At 31.9% G+C, this 12,978-nt stretch overlaps 1 protein-coding gene across 1 annotated transcript in view; it reads left to right on the top strand.

Moving 5' to 3' along the window:
- Window positions 1-12,978, top strand: part of LOC148939248 (mitochondrial glutamate carrier 1-like) — a 106,139-nt gene that overhangs the window by 21,021 nt on the left and 72,140 nt on the right. The window lies entirely within an intron of this gene.

The following is a 12,978-nucleotide window of genomic DNA, read 5'->3' as shown; positions in this document are numbered from 1 at the left end:
TGAGAAATATGAACAACCACGTTTAAAATACATGTGATTTTATTAATCTCTTCTGAATTTTCTCAAAGAATAGAAATAAGTTACAGATCAATTCTTAATTTTCTCAAAGACATAAAAAATTTAAAGTTCTGTTCTAAATTTTTCCATAGAAGATAGAAAAAAGGTATACTTTAATTGTGAATATTCGCCATGAAGATAAAAAGTTCCACTTCAATTCTAATTTTTCTAAGCGAAGTGAAAAAAGTTCAAGTTCTCTTCTGAATTTTCTCAATGAAAAGAAATAAGTTACAGATGAATTCTATTTTTTCCAGAGAAAATAAAAGGTCCAGTTTAATTCTAAGTTTTCTCAACGTAGTGAAGAAAAGTTCAAGATCTCTTCCAAATTTTTTCAATGAAAAGAAATAAATTACAGATCGATTCAATTTTTTTCCAGAGAAATAAAAAGTTCCATTTTAATTCTAAGTTTTCACAACGAAGTGAAGAGAAGTTCAAGTTCTCTTCTAAATTGTCTCAATGAAAATTAATAAGTTACAGATCGATTCTATTTTTTACCAGAGAAAATAAAAAGATTCCACTTCAGTTCTTATTTTTCTTAAACAAGTAAAAAAAATTTAAAGTTCTGCTCTAAGTTTCTTATCAAAGATTGAAAAAAGTTATACCATGATTGTGAATATTCGCCATGAAAATAAAGAGTTCCACTCTAGTTGTGATTTTTCACTAATAAGTGAAGAAAAATTCAAATTATCTTCCGAAGATATAAACTTGCACTTTAATTCTGAGTTTTCCCAATAAAGTGAAAAAAAGTTTGTTTTCTTCTGAATTTTCTCGAAGAAAAAAAGAAAAAAACTTATACTATGATCCTGAATATTCGCCATGAAGATAAAGAGTTCTACTTTAATTCTGAGTTTTCTCAAAGAAGTGAAGAAAAGTTCAAGTTCTCTTCTGAAGATAAAAAGTTCCACTTTAATTCAGAGTTTTCTGAATAAAGTGAAGAGAAGTTCAAGTTCTCTTCTGAATTTTCAAAAATAAGTTACAGATCAATTCTAATTTTTTCTAGAGAAAAAAAAGGTTTCACTTCAGTTCGGATTTTTCTCAAAGAGGTTAAAAAGTTTAAAATTCTGTTCAAAATTTATCGTAAAAGATAGAAAAAAGTTATACTTTGATTGTAAATATTCATCATGAAGATAATGAGTTCCACTTTAATTCAGACTTTTCTCAAAAAAGCGAAGAAAACTGCAAGTTCTCTTCCGAAAATTTCTCAATGAAAAGAAAATAGCTGTACTTCAACTCTAACTTTCTCTAGAAAAAATAAAAAATTTAAAGTTTTGTTCTAAATTTTTCTGTTGAAGATAGAAAAGTCATACTTTGATTGTGAATATTCTCCATCAAGATAAAAAGTTCTACTTTAAATTTGAGTTTTCTCAATGAAGGAAAGAAAAGTTCAAGTTCTCTTCTGAAAAATTTCTCAGTGAAAAAAGTTACGGATCAATTCTAATTTTTTCAAAAATAAAAGAGTTCCTCCTTTTATTTTTGAATTTTCTAAAAAAAAATTACAGATCAGTTCCATTTTTTCCAAAGAAAATAAAAAGATTCCACTTTACTTCTGATTTTTCTCAAAGAGGTGAAAAAATTTAAAGTTCTTTTCTAAATTTCTTATTAAAGATAAAAAAAGTTATACTTTGATTGTGAATATTCACAATGAAGATAAAGAGTTCCACTTTAATTCTGATTTTTCTCAAAGGAGTGTAAAAAAGTTCAAGTTCTCTTCTGAATTTTCTCAAAGAAAAGAAAATAAGTCACAGATCAATTCTAAATTTTCCAGAGAAAATAAAAAGGTTCCACTTAAGTTCTGATTTTTTCAAAGAGTAGAAAAAATTTAAAGTTCTGTTCTAAATTTCTCGTAAAAGATTCAACAAAGGTATACTTTGATTGTTAATATTCACCATGAAGATAAAGAGTTCCACTTTAATTCTGAGTTTTCTCAAAGAAGTGCAAAAATGTTCAAGTTCTCTTCTGAATTTTCTTAAAGAAAAGAAAAAAGTTACAGTCTAATTCTAATTTTTTCAAAAGAAAATAAAAATCTCCGACTGTTTAATAAACATTCTAAGCGTTTTACATGCTAGCGTATCCTAAAATAATAGAAATGAAACAAAGTAATGCATAAAATATTTTCATTGAAATAACAACGTGTAGCAAATAAACATTAAGATATGTTACATACATTATTATATATTATTAATACTATTGAGCAACTTTGGACATTTGCAATCTCTTCCATAAAATAAATCATCATGTTCTCTCTTGATACTGGATTTACTCGCTTCTTTTAGTTCATAACCACTAGAATAAGTATTATTCCATTTTGAGTCTTATACAATTTTTACTGGGATGTCACATATAGGTTCAATACACGTTTCATCCTTGGTATTATTTTATTCATTGACCATATGATCATTGGTAGTAATAATGTTCACGTTTGCTTTATTCTCCATTAATTTATCTGTACATTCATTAGTGGTATTGTCTGTCAGTGTCCTTTTTATTTTTAAAGTGATTTCATTATCTAATATCACATTTTTTTACAGAGTTGATAGTTCTTGCTCATACACAAGATATGATTCATGATGTTGGTGTAACAGTGTGCATTTCTTCTATTTCCCTTTGCTTCCATTCGAATGCTGACAGAGGAAAGATGGAGATAAGATCCATCAACCGGTAACATGTTACCAGAACCATTAGCTAGAAGTTGACCCTTTTCATCAACTATTATGTTTATGTTGGCATTCTCTTTGAGCAGTAATTTATCTGGAAATGATACTCTCACATATCCACCATTTGCACGACGGAAATTCTTGGGTACTCCAAAGCAATTTAACTCCTCGCTGTCATGACAACGTAGGCATACCTCCTCAATAAGATCTCCACTACTACTTTTTTCATAGTTCAAATATAACTCTTTGTCAGCATTCAAGGCAGCGAAGACTTTATCATGTGTACACGGTTTCCTGAAATATTTCATTTTCACTTCTTCTTTTAAATATGATGCCCGTGTTTATCCCTCCCGTAAGTGAAAATTACTGATTTAATACATGCAATAAACTAGGTAGTCTCCATAACCTACCATGGAGTACCACTGGGAAAGCCGCTTCCGATGTAAAAGCAAGCATAGAGTAAGTTTTTTATAGCCACAAGCATACAAAAGGAGAGAGACATGCAAAGTTGACATAGCTTTATTTCATTTTTAAGTTTAATTTAGACAAGTTTACGTGGGCGCACGTAACCTAGTCTAAATTAACCTTAAAAAATGAAATAAGTTTAATTTTTTTCATCTCTTTGAGAAAAATCAGAACTGAAGTGGAATCTTTTTATTTTCTCTGGAAAAAATAGAATTGATCTGTAACATTTCTTTTCATTGAGAAAATTCATAAGAGAACTTGAACTCTTCTTTACTTCGTTGAGAAAACCTAGAATTAATGTGGAACTTTTTATTTCTCTGGAAAAAAAGAGAATTGATCTGTAGCTTATTTTTTCTTTGAGAAAATTCAGAAGAGAGCTTGAACTTTTCTTCACTTCTTTGAGAAAACTTAGAATTAAAGTGGAACTTTTTATCTTCATGGCGAATATTCACAATCAAAGTATAACTTTTTTCTATCTTCTATGGAAAAATCTAGAACAGAACTTTAAATTTGTTATTTCTTTAAGAAAATTAAGAATTGATCTGTAACTTATTTCTTTTCATTGCGAAAATTGAGAAAAGATTAATAAAATCACATGTATTTTAAACGTGGTTGTTCATATTTCTGAAAATTAAAACCCAACTTTATTAAAAAAACATCAAATATTATTAAGAAAATCAGATGTATTTTAAACGGGGATGTTCGTATTTCCGGAAATTAAAATCCAACTTTATTAAAAAAAATCAAATATTATTAATAAAATCAGATGTATTTTAAACATGGTTGTTCTTATTTCTGAAAACTAAAACCCAACTATTAGAAAATCAAATATTATAAATAAAACCAGATGTATTTTAAACGTGGACGTTCTCATTTCTGAAAACTAAAACCCAACTTTATTAAAAAAAAGCCGTAAAATAATGTTGAGAGTAAAAAAAGATGAGTACTTTAACTTGTAAACAGGTTTAGGAGGAATATTAAGAAAATAACTTGATCTGAAATAATATAATAAACCTTTTGTAAAGAATTTCTTGGTGTTGGGGTATGCAAAAAAGTCGTAAAGTAATGTAAGGGGTGAAAAAGGATGAGTACTTCAACTTGTTAAACAGGTTTAGGACAAATATAAAAAAAAGAACTTGTTCTGAAATAATATAATAATGTCTTTTGATTAGTATTTCTTGGTGTTGGGGTATGCAAAAAGTCGTAAATTAATGTAGGGAGTGAAAAAAGATTACCAAAACCCTTGAAATTACTAATAATGTAGGGTAAAATGTTGTTATTGTAGCTAGTTTAGAAGGAAAATGCTCCATCAAGGCTACCAAAGCTCTTGAAAATACTTATATTATAGGGTAAAATGTTGTTATTGTAGGTAGTTTAGAAGGAGAATACTCCATCAAGGTTACCAAAAACCCTTAGAAATGTCAATATTGTAGGGTAAAATATTGTTATTGTAGCTAGTTTAGAAGGAGAATACTCCATCAAGGCTATCAAAACTCTTGAAAATAATAATAATATAGGATAAAATGTTGCTATTGTAGCTAGTTTAGAAGGAAAATTCTCCATCAAGGCTATCAAAACCCTTGAAAATACGAATAGTACAGGGTAAAATGTTGCTATTGTAGCTAGTTTAGAAGGAAAATGCTCCATCAAGGCTACTAAAAAATCCTTGAAAGTACTAATAATATAGGGTAAGATGTTGCTATTGTAGCTAGTTTAGAAGGAGAATTTTCCATCAATGCTACCAAAAACCCTTAAAAATACTAATATAATACCGTAAAATGCTTTTATTATAGCTAATTTAAAAGGAGAATGCTTCATCTAGGTTACCAAAAACCCTTGGAAATTCCAATAGTATACGGTAAAACTATGCTATTGTGGCTAGTTTAGAAGGGAAATGCTCCATCATGGCTACCAAAAACCCTTGAAAATATTAATAATATAGGGTAAAATGTTGCTATTGTAGCTAGTTAGGAAGGAGAATGCTCCATCAAGCCTACCAAAAACCCTTGCAAATACTAATAATATATGGTATAATGTTGCTATTGTACCTAGTTTAGAAGGAGAATGCTCCATCAAGGCTATCAAAACCCTTGAAAATAATAATAATATAGGGTAAAATTTTACTATTATAGCTAGTTTAAAAGAAGAGTGCTCCATCAAGGCTATCAGCAAATCATTTAAAATACTAATAATACAGGGTTAAATGTAACAATTATAGCTAGTTTAGAAGGAAGGACAAGATTTAATGTTGTTGGTAAAAGCCTGGACGAGATTTAATATCCTTGATAAAAGTTTGGGCGAGATTTAATGACCTTGGTAAAAGTCTGGACGAGATTTAATGTCCTTGGTAAAAGTCTGGATAAGATTTAATGTCGTTGGTAAAAGTCTGAACGAGATTTAATATCCTTTGTAAAAGTCTGGACGAGATTTAATGTCCTTGTTAAAAGTCTGGACGAGTATTAATGTCATTGGTAAAAGCCTCAAATTATATCTTGTATAGGTCCAGGTATGATTTGGAAAACAACCAGAATTTTTTAAATATAGAGATTAATTATATTTATTTTAGATTTTAAACTTGTTCCCTGCTTTAGCTGAAAAACCTTTTCTATTTAATAACTTCTGTGTCTCAAGCACACAAAAAATGGGGGGAGGGGGGCCCTTGGAGGTTGGGGATAGGGGACTCTTGGAGGTTGAGGTCCTTGATGGTTAGGGTCATTGATGATTGCGATCCTTGATGCTTCAAACCTATAATCATCTCACTACTTGATTTATAAGGATTTCTATGGATTGTTCTGAATTTCTTTATTAAAATTCCTTTCTTGGCATCTGCATCTCTCTTAGTATCAACTTTTTAGTATACTATAATGTTAGAGCAAATTTTATATTGACAACACTGTTCAAATGGTACTTGTGTATTATAATGAACACATTTGAGAGCCACCCAAATAAAAAATAATATGTATTTCTTGATAGAGTTAGCATTCCCTGAGATGTCTTAACTTTTTCATTTCCACTTTCAAATCCCCTAAAATGTCAATTAATCTCTGACGTCTCCTACTTTCTGGCAACTCCGCACAGATACATTTTAAATTCTCATGAAACCTTCCAAATTTGTAAATATGTCTCATGGAGAAATTGTGTCAAACAGATATCATGTCCGGTCAGTATTTCTAACTCCCTGATAAGAATGTTCACAATGTGAAATTTCCTTATCTGATGATGTTACCTTATTATCCCAGTATTTCTAGCTCTGTGATTTGGAGGTCAATGATCTTGTCCTGGTTGTATTCACTGAGCGTGTTGCGTCACTCCAATTAGTAGGTCAATGCCCATATATGGTGTTTGCCCTGTGGTATAAGGGTTTGTTCTGCTTTCAACCATCTCAGTCACTGAGCCTCCTACCCTTTCGGTGCACTGGATGTGTACTTTTTTCACTTCTTTGATATTTTACTTTTGGTTTGGGTTCAAAAAGTTAATATTTGAGAATTAAGCTTAACTACTTTGAATTGGTAATTGAATAGAAATTCTTGACTGAAAAAGTTACTACAGTTACACAATGGATAAGTAAGCCTACCAAATTGGGTTCTATAAAGTCTTTAAAAATGTAGACTTTTATTTGATTGGTGGAGTATTTTTAATAAACAAATCTCTGACCATTTTACATTTTTACATTATGAAATAGGTTATCTTCTGTTAGCAGGGAGGCCTCAGATGGAGCGACGGGGCCCTACTGCTGCCATCTATAATCAAGTCTAACGGTACCTAACCACATAGACAATGTATTGATCCACAAGAGGGGAACTAAATTTTTGAGAAATTGGTTTGCATGATCGAGGGGAATTATTGATCCACGAAAGGGGAATTAAGAAACAATATGGCTTCTTTGATCTTTATGTCTGAGGGATAAATGGTCTTTAGGGACAGATGTAAATTAATATTCTATTTTTTAAATATGGCTTTTCAGATCATTAGACTTAGCGATAAATTAATATTCTATCGAAGCCTTAATCGAGTAACCAAGAACACCTATGAGATGAAGAGATTAACGCGGGAAAGGGTTTCATGGGAATTTCAAATGTGACAGCGCAAGGATGCCAAAACAAAAGGAACACGTAGAAATTACGTTTAGAGATTATTTGGGCGAAACCGTTTGAGATATTTTAGGGGATTATTTGGGCGTAACCGTTTGAGACATTTTAGAAGATGATTTAGGCGAAACAGTTTGAGACATTTTAGAAGATGATTTGATGTGAAACTCTGTGGTTGGGGACCTCCCGACCACAAAGGGCCTCCCAAGAGCCCCCACAAAGGGCCTCCCGGGCCTCAAAGGCCCCCCGACCCCCCAGAGGGCCCTAAATGCCCCCCGAGCCCCCAAAGACACCCCGGGCCCCCAAAGGGCCCCGGCCCCAAAGAGCCCTACTACCCTCCCCCTCCCCATGTCTCCTTTGTTGTGGATTACCTTGTCACTGGTAAATTCTCTTGATGTTTCAAAGTTCATTTTAGATCTTTTTCGTTGAAATGCAAGAGTTGGAATATTTCAATAGTGTTTTCTCGTGCTTTACCATGTCACTGTTACATTCTCATGATGTTTCAAAGTTCATTTTGAATCCTTTTCATTGAAATGCAAGAGTTGGAAAATTTCCGTAGTGTTTTCTCATGGTTTGCCATGTCACTGTTACATTCTCATGATGTTTCAAAGTTCATTTTGAATCCTTTTCATTGAAATGCAAGAGTTGGAAAATTCCCGTAGTGTTTTTTCATGGTTTACCTTGTCACTGTTAAATTCTCTTGATGTTTCAAAGTTCATTTTGGATTTCTTTCGTTGAAATGTAAGTTGGAATATTTCAGTAATGTTTGTTGTGATTTACCTAGTCACTGTTACATTATCACGATGTTTCAAAGCTCATCTTAGATTTCTCTTTCCTTGAAATGCAAGAGTTGGTATATTTCAGAAGTGTTTGTTGTAGTTTATCTATTTACTGTTACATTCTCTTGATTTTTCAAAGTTCATTTTTGATTTTTTTCGTTGAAATGCATGAGTTAGATTATTTCACTGGTGTTTTGTCATGGTTTACCTTGTCACTGCTACATTCTCTTGATGTTTCAAAGTTCATTTTGTTTTTTTTTGTTGAAATGCAAGAGTTGTAATATTTCAGTAGCGTTTTGTTGTGGTTTACCTTGTCACTGTTACATTCTCTTGATGTTTCAAAGTTCATTTTGGATTTTTCTTTCCTTGAAATGTAAGAGTTAGATTATTTCAGTAGTGTTTGTTATGGTTTATCTAGTCACCGTTACATTCTCTTGATTTTTCAAAGTTCATTTTGGATTTCTTCGTTGAAATGCAAGAGTTGGATTATTTCAGTAGTGTTTTGTCGTGGTTTACCATGTCACTGTTACATTCGCTTGATGTTTCAAAGTTCATTTCGGATTTTTTTCGTTGAAATGTAAAAGTTGGAATATTTCAGTAGTGTTTGTTGTGGTTTACGTTTTCACTGTTATATTCTCTTGACGTTCCATAGTTCATTTTAGATTTTATTTTTCGTTGAAATGCAAGAGTTGGAATATGTCAGTAGTGTTTGTTGTGGTTTACCTTGTTACTGTTACATTCTCTTGATGTTTCAAAGTTCATTTTTATTTTTTTCTTTGAAATGCAAGAGTTAGTTTATTTCTGTAGTGTTTTGTCGAGGTTTACCTTGTCACTGTTACATTCTCTTGATGTTTCAAAGTTAATTCTAGATTTTTTTGTTGAAATGTAAGAGTTAGATTACTTCAGTAGTATTTTATAGTGCTTTACCTTGTCACTCTTACATTCTCTTGATGTTTCGAGGTTCATTTTGGATTTTTTTCATTGAAATGTAAGAGTTGGATTATTTCAGTAGTGTTTTGTCGTGGTTTACCATGTCACTGTTACATTTTCTTGATTTTTCAGAGTTCATTTTAGATTTCTTTCGTTGAAATACAAGGGTTGGAATATTTCAGTAGTGTTTTGTCGTGATTTTCCTTGTCACTGTTACATTCTCTTGATGTCTCAAAGTTCATTTTGGATTTTTTTCGTTGAAATGCAAGAGTTGGAATATTTCAGTAGTGTTTCGTCGTGGTTTACCTTGTCACTGTTACATTCTCTTGATGTTTCATAGTTCATTTCTGATTTATTTTTTTTCGTTGAAATGCAAGAGTTAGATTATTTCAGTAGTGTTTTGTCGTCATTTACCTTGTCACTGTTACATTCTCTTGATGTTTCAAAGTTCATTTTAGATTTTTTTTTTGTAATGTAAGAGTTAGATTATTTCAGTAGTGTTTTATAGTGCTTTACCTTGTCACTCTTACATTCTCTTGATGTTTCAAGGTTCATTTTTTATTTTTTTCTTTGAAATGCAAGAGTTAGTTTATTTCTGTAGTGTTTTGTCGAGGTTTACCTTGTCACTGTTACATTCTCTTAATGCTTCAAAGTTTATTCTAGATTTTTTTTTTGTTGAAATGTAAGAGTTAGATTACTTCAGTAGTGTTTTATAGTGCTTTACCTTGTCACTCTTACATTCTGTTGATGTTTCAAAGTTTATTTTTTATTTTTTATATTGATATATAAGAGTTGGATTATTTCAATAGTGTTTCGTCGTGGTTTACCATATCACTGTTACATTTTCTTGATGTTTTCAGAGTTTATTTTAGATTTCTTTCATTGAAATGCAAGAGTTGGAATATTTCAGTAGTGTTTTGTCATGATTTACCTTTTCACTGTTACATTCTCTCGATTTCTCAAAGTTTATTTTGGATCTTTTTCGTTGAAATGCAAGAGTTGGAATATTTCAGTAGTGTTTTGTCGTGGTTTACCTAGTCTCTTTTACAGTCTCTTGATGTTTCAAACTTCATTTTTGATTTTTTTTTTCGTTGAAATGCATGAGTTAGATAATTTCAGTAGTGTTTCGTCGTAGTTTACCTTGTCACTGTTACATTTGTCATGTTACGCTGTTACATAGGTTAGGTTACATTAGGTTAGGTTAGCCTACGTACGCGCGCGTACGTAGGCTAACCTAACCTAATCTAACCTAACCTATGTAACAGCGACAAGGTAAATCATGACAAAACACTACTGAAATATTCCAACTCTTGCATTTCAACGAAAAAAAATCTAAAAAGAACTCTGAAACATCAAGAGAATGTAACAGTGACAAGGTAAACCACGACAAACACTACTGAAACATTCCAACTCTTACATTTCAAGAAATAAAAAATCCGAAATGAACTTTGAAACATCAAGAGAATGTAACAAAGACAAGATAAACCATGACAAAACACTACTGAAATATTCCAACTCCTACATTTCAACGAAAAAATCCTAAATGAACTTTGAAACATCAAGAGAATGTAACAGTGACAAGGTAAATCACGACAAAACACTACTGAATTATTCTAACTCTTGCATTTCAACGAAAAAAAAATTAAAAATGAACTTTGAAACATCAAGAGACTGTAACAGTGACAAGGTAAACCACGACAAAACACCACTGAAATTTTCCAATTCTTGCATTTAAACGAAAAAGATCCAAAATGAACTTTGAGACATCACGATAATGTAACAGTGACAAGTTAAACCATGACATAACACGGCTAAAATGTTCCAACTATTGCATTTCAACGAAAGAAATCCAAAATAAACCCTGAAAAAATCAAGAAAATGTAACGGTAACATGGTAAACCACGACAAAACACTATCGAAATAATCCAACTGTTACATTTCAATGAAAATAATCCAAAATGAACCTTGAAACATCAAGAGAATGTAAGAGTGACAAGGTAAATCACTATAAAATACTACTGAAATAATCTAACTCTTACATTTCAACAAAAAAAAAATCTGAAACTAACTTTGAAACGTCAAGAGAATGTAACAGTAACAAAGTAAGCCACGACAAAACACTACAGAAATAATCTAAATCTGCATTTTAACGAAAAAAAAAAAAATCAAAAATGAGCTTCGAAACATCAAGATAATGTAGCAGTAACAAGGTAAAACATAACAAACTCTACTGAAATATTCCAAATCTGTCATTTCAACGAAAAAAATCTAAAATGAACTATGAAAGATCAAGAGAATGTAACTGCGACAAGGTAAACAATAGCGAACACTACTAAAATATTCCAACTTTTACATTTCAACGAAAAAAATCCAAGATTAACTTTGAAACATCAAGAGAATGTAACAGTGACATGGTAAACCACTACAAAACACTACTGAAATAATCCAACTCTTGCATTTCAACAAAAAAATCCAAAATGAACTTTGAAACAGCAAGAGAATGTAACAGACAAGGTAAACCATGAGAAAACACTACTGAAATAATTCAACTCTTGCATTTCAACGTAAAAAATCAAAAATGAACTTTGAAAAATCAAGAGAATGTAACAGTGACTAGGTAAACCACAACGAACAGTACAGAAATATTTCAACTTTTACATTTCAAGGAAAGAAAAATCTAAAATGAACTTTGAAACATCATGAGAATGTAACAGTGACTATGTAAACCACAACAAACACTACTGAAATATTCCAACTCTTACATTTCAACGAAAGAAATCCAAAATGAACTTTGAAACATCAAGAGAATGTAACTGTGACAAGGTAAACCATGAGAAAACAATACTGAAATATTCCAATCTTGCATTTCAATGAAAAGGATTCAAAATGAACTTTGAAACGTCATGAGAATGTAACAGTGACATGGTAAACCACGAGAAAACACTACTGAAATAATCCAACTCTTGCATTTCAACGAAAAAGATCTAAAATGAACTTTGAAACATCAAGAGAATGTACTAGTGACAAGGTAAACCACAAAAAAGGAGACAGGGGGAGGGGGAGGGTATTGGGGCTCTTTGGGGCCCGGGGTGTCTTTGGGGGCCCGGGGGCATTTGGGGGCCCTTTGGGGTTGGGGTAGGGGACCTTACAACACTGTTCAAATGGAACTTCTGTATTATAACGACCACAGAGTTTCATCCCAGATCATCTTCTAAAATGTCTCAAACTGTTTCGCCTAAATCATCCTCTAAAATGTCTCAAACGGTTTCGCCCAAATAACCCTCTAAAATGTCTCAAACAGTTTCGCCCAAATAATCCCTAAACGTAATTTTGCGCGTTCCTTTAGTTTTGGCATCCCTGTGCTGTCACATTTGAAATTCCCATGAAATCATTTCCCGCGTTAATCTCTTCATCTCATAGGTGTTCTTGGTTACTCTATTAAGGCATCGATAGAATATTGATTTATCGCTAAGTCTAATGACCTGAGAAGCCATATTTAAAAAATAGAATATTAATTTATATCTGTAACTAAAGACCATTTATCCCTCAGACCTAAAGATCAAAGAAACCATATTGTTTCTTATTTCCCCTTTCGTGGATCAATAATTCCCCTCGATTATGCAAATCAGTTTTTCAGAAATTTAGTTCCCCTCTTGTGGATCAGTACATTGTCTATGTGGCTAGGTACCGTTAGACTTGATTATAGATGGCAGCAGTAGGGCCCCGTCGCTCCTTCTGAGGCCTCTCTACTTCTGTTTCTTATATTATGAACCAGTTTAGTGTCTTTGTCTGACATATGCTCCAACCGAAAGAGTATGGGGAACTGGTAAGCAAAAAAAAGGATGTTAATCCATGAAAATGAAGAGGTTTGGCAAAACTTAATTTCAAAATCCTGGAGGGGGGGGGGGGTCGATTAAGTGCTATTTCGATTTTTTCAATAATAGTACCATAAAAAGGTGTTTCCAATGAAAATACCAATAAAGTTGTTTTTCAAATCTGGGGGAG

The sequence above is a fragment of the Artemia sp. Qi Xiang Cuo genome, chromosome 21, assembly GCF_049724085.1.
Source record: "Artemia sp. Qi Xiang Cuo chromosome 21, ASM4972408v1, whole genome shotgun sequence".
NCBI lineage: Eukaryota > Metazoa > Arthropoda > Branchiopoda > Anostraca > Artemiidae > Artemia > Artemia sp. Qi Xiang Cuo.
The sequence above is the reverse complement of the archived record's forward strand: the minus strand, read 5'-3'. Positions and strand labels throughout refer to the sequence as shown.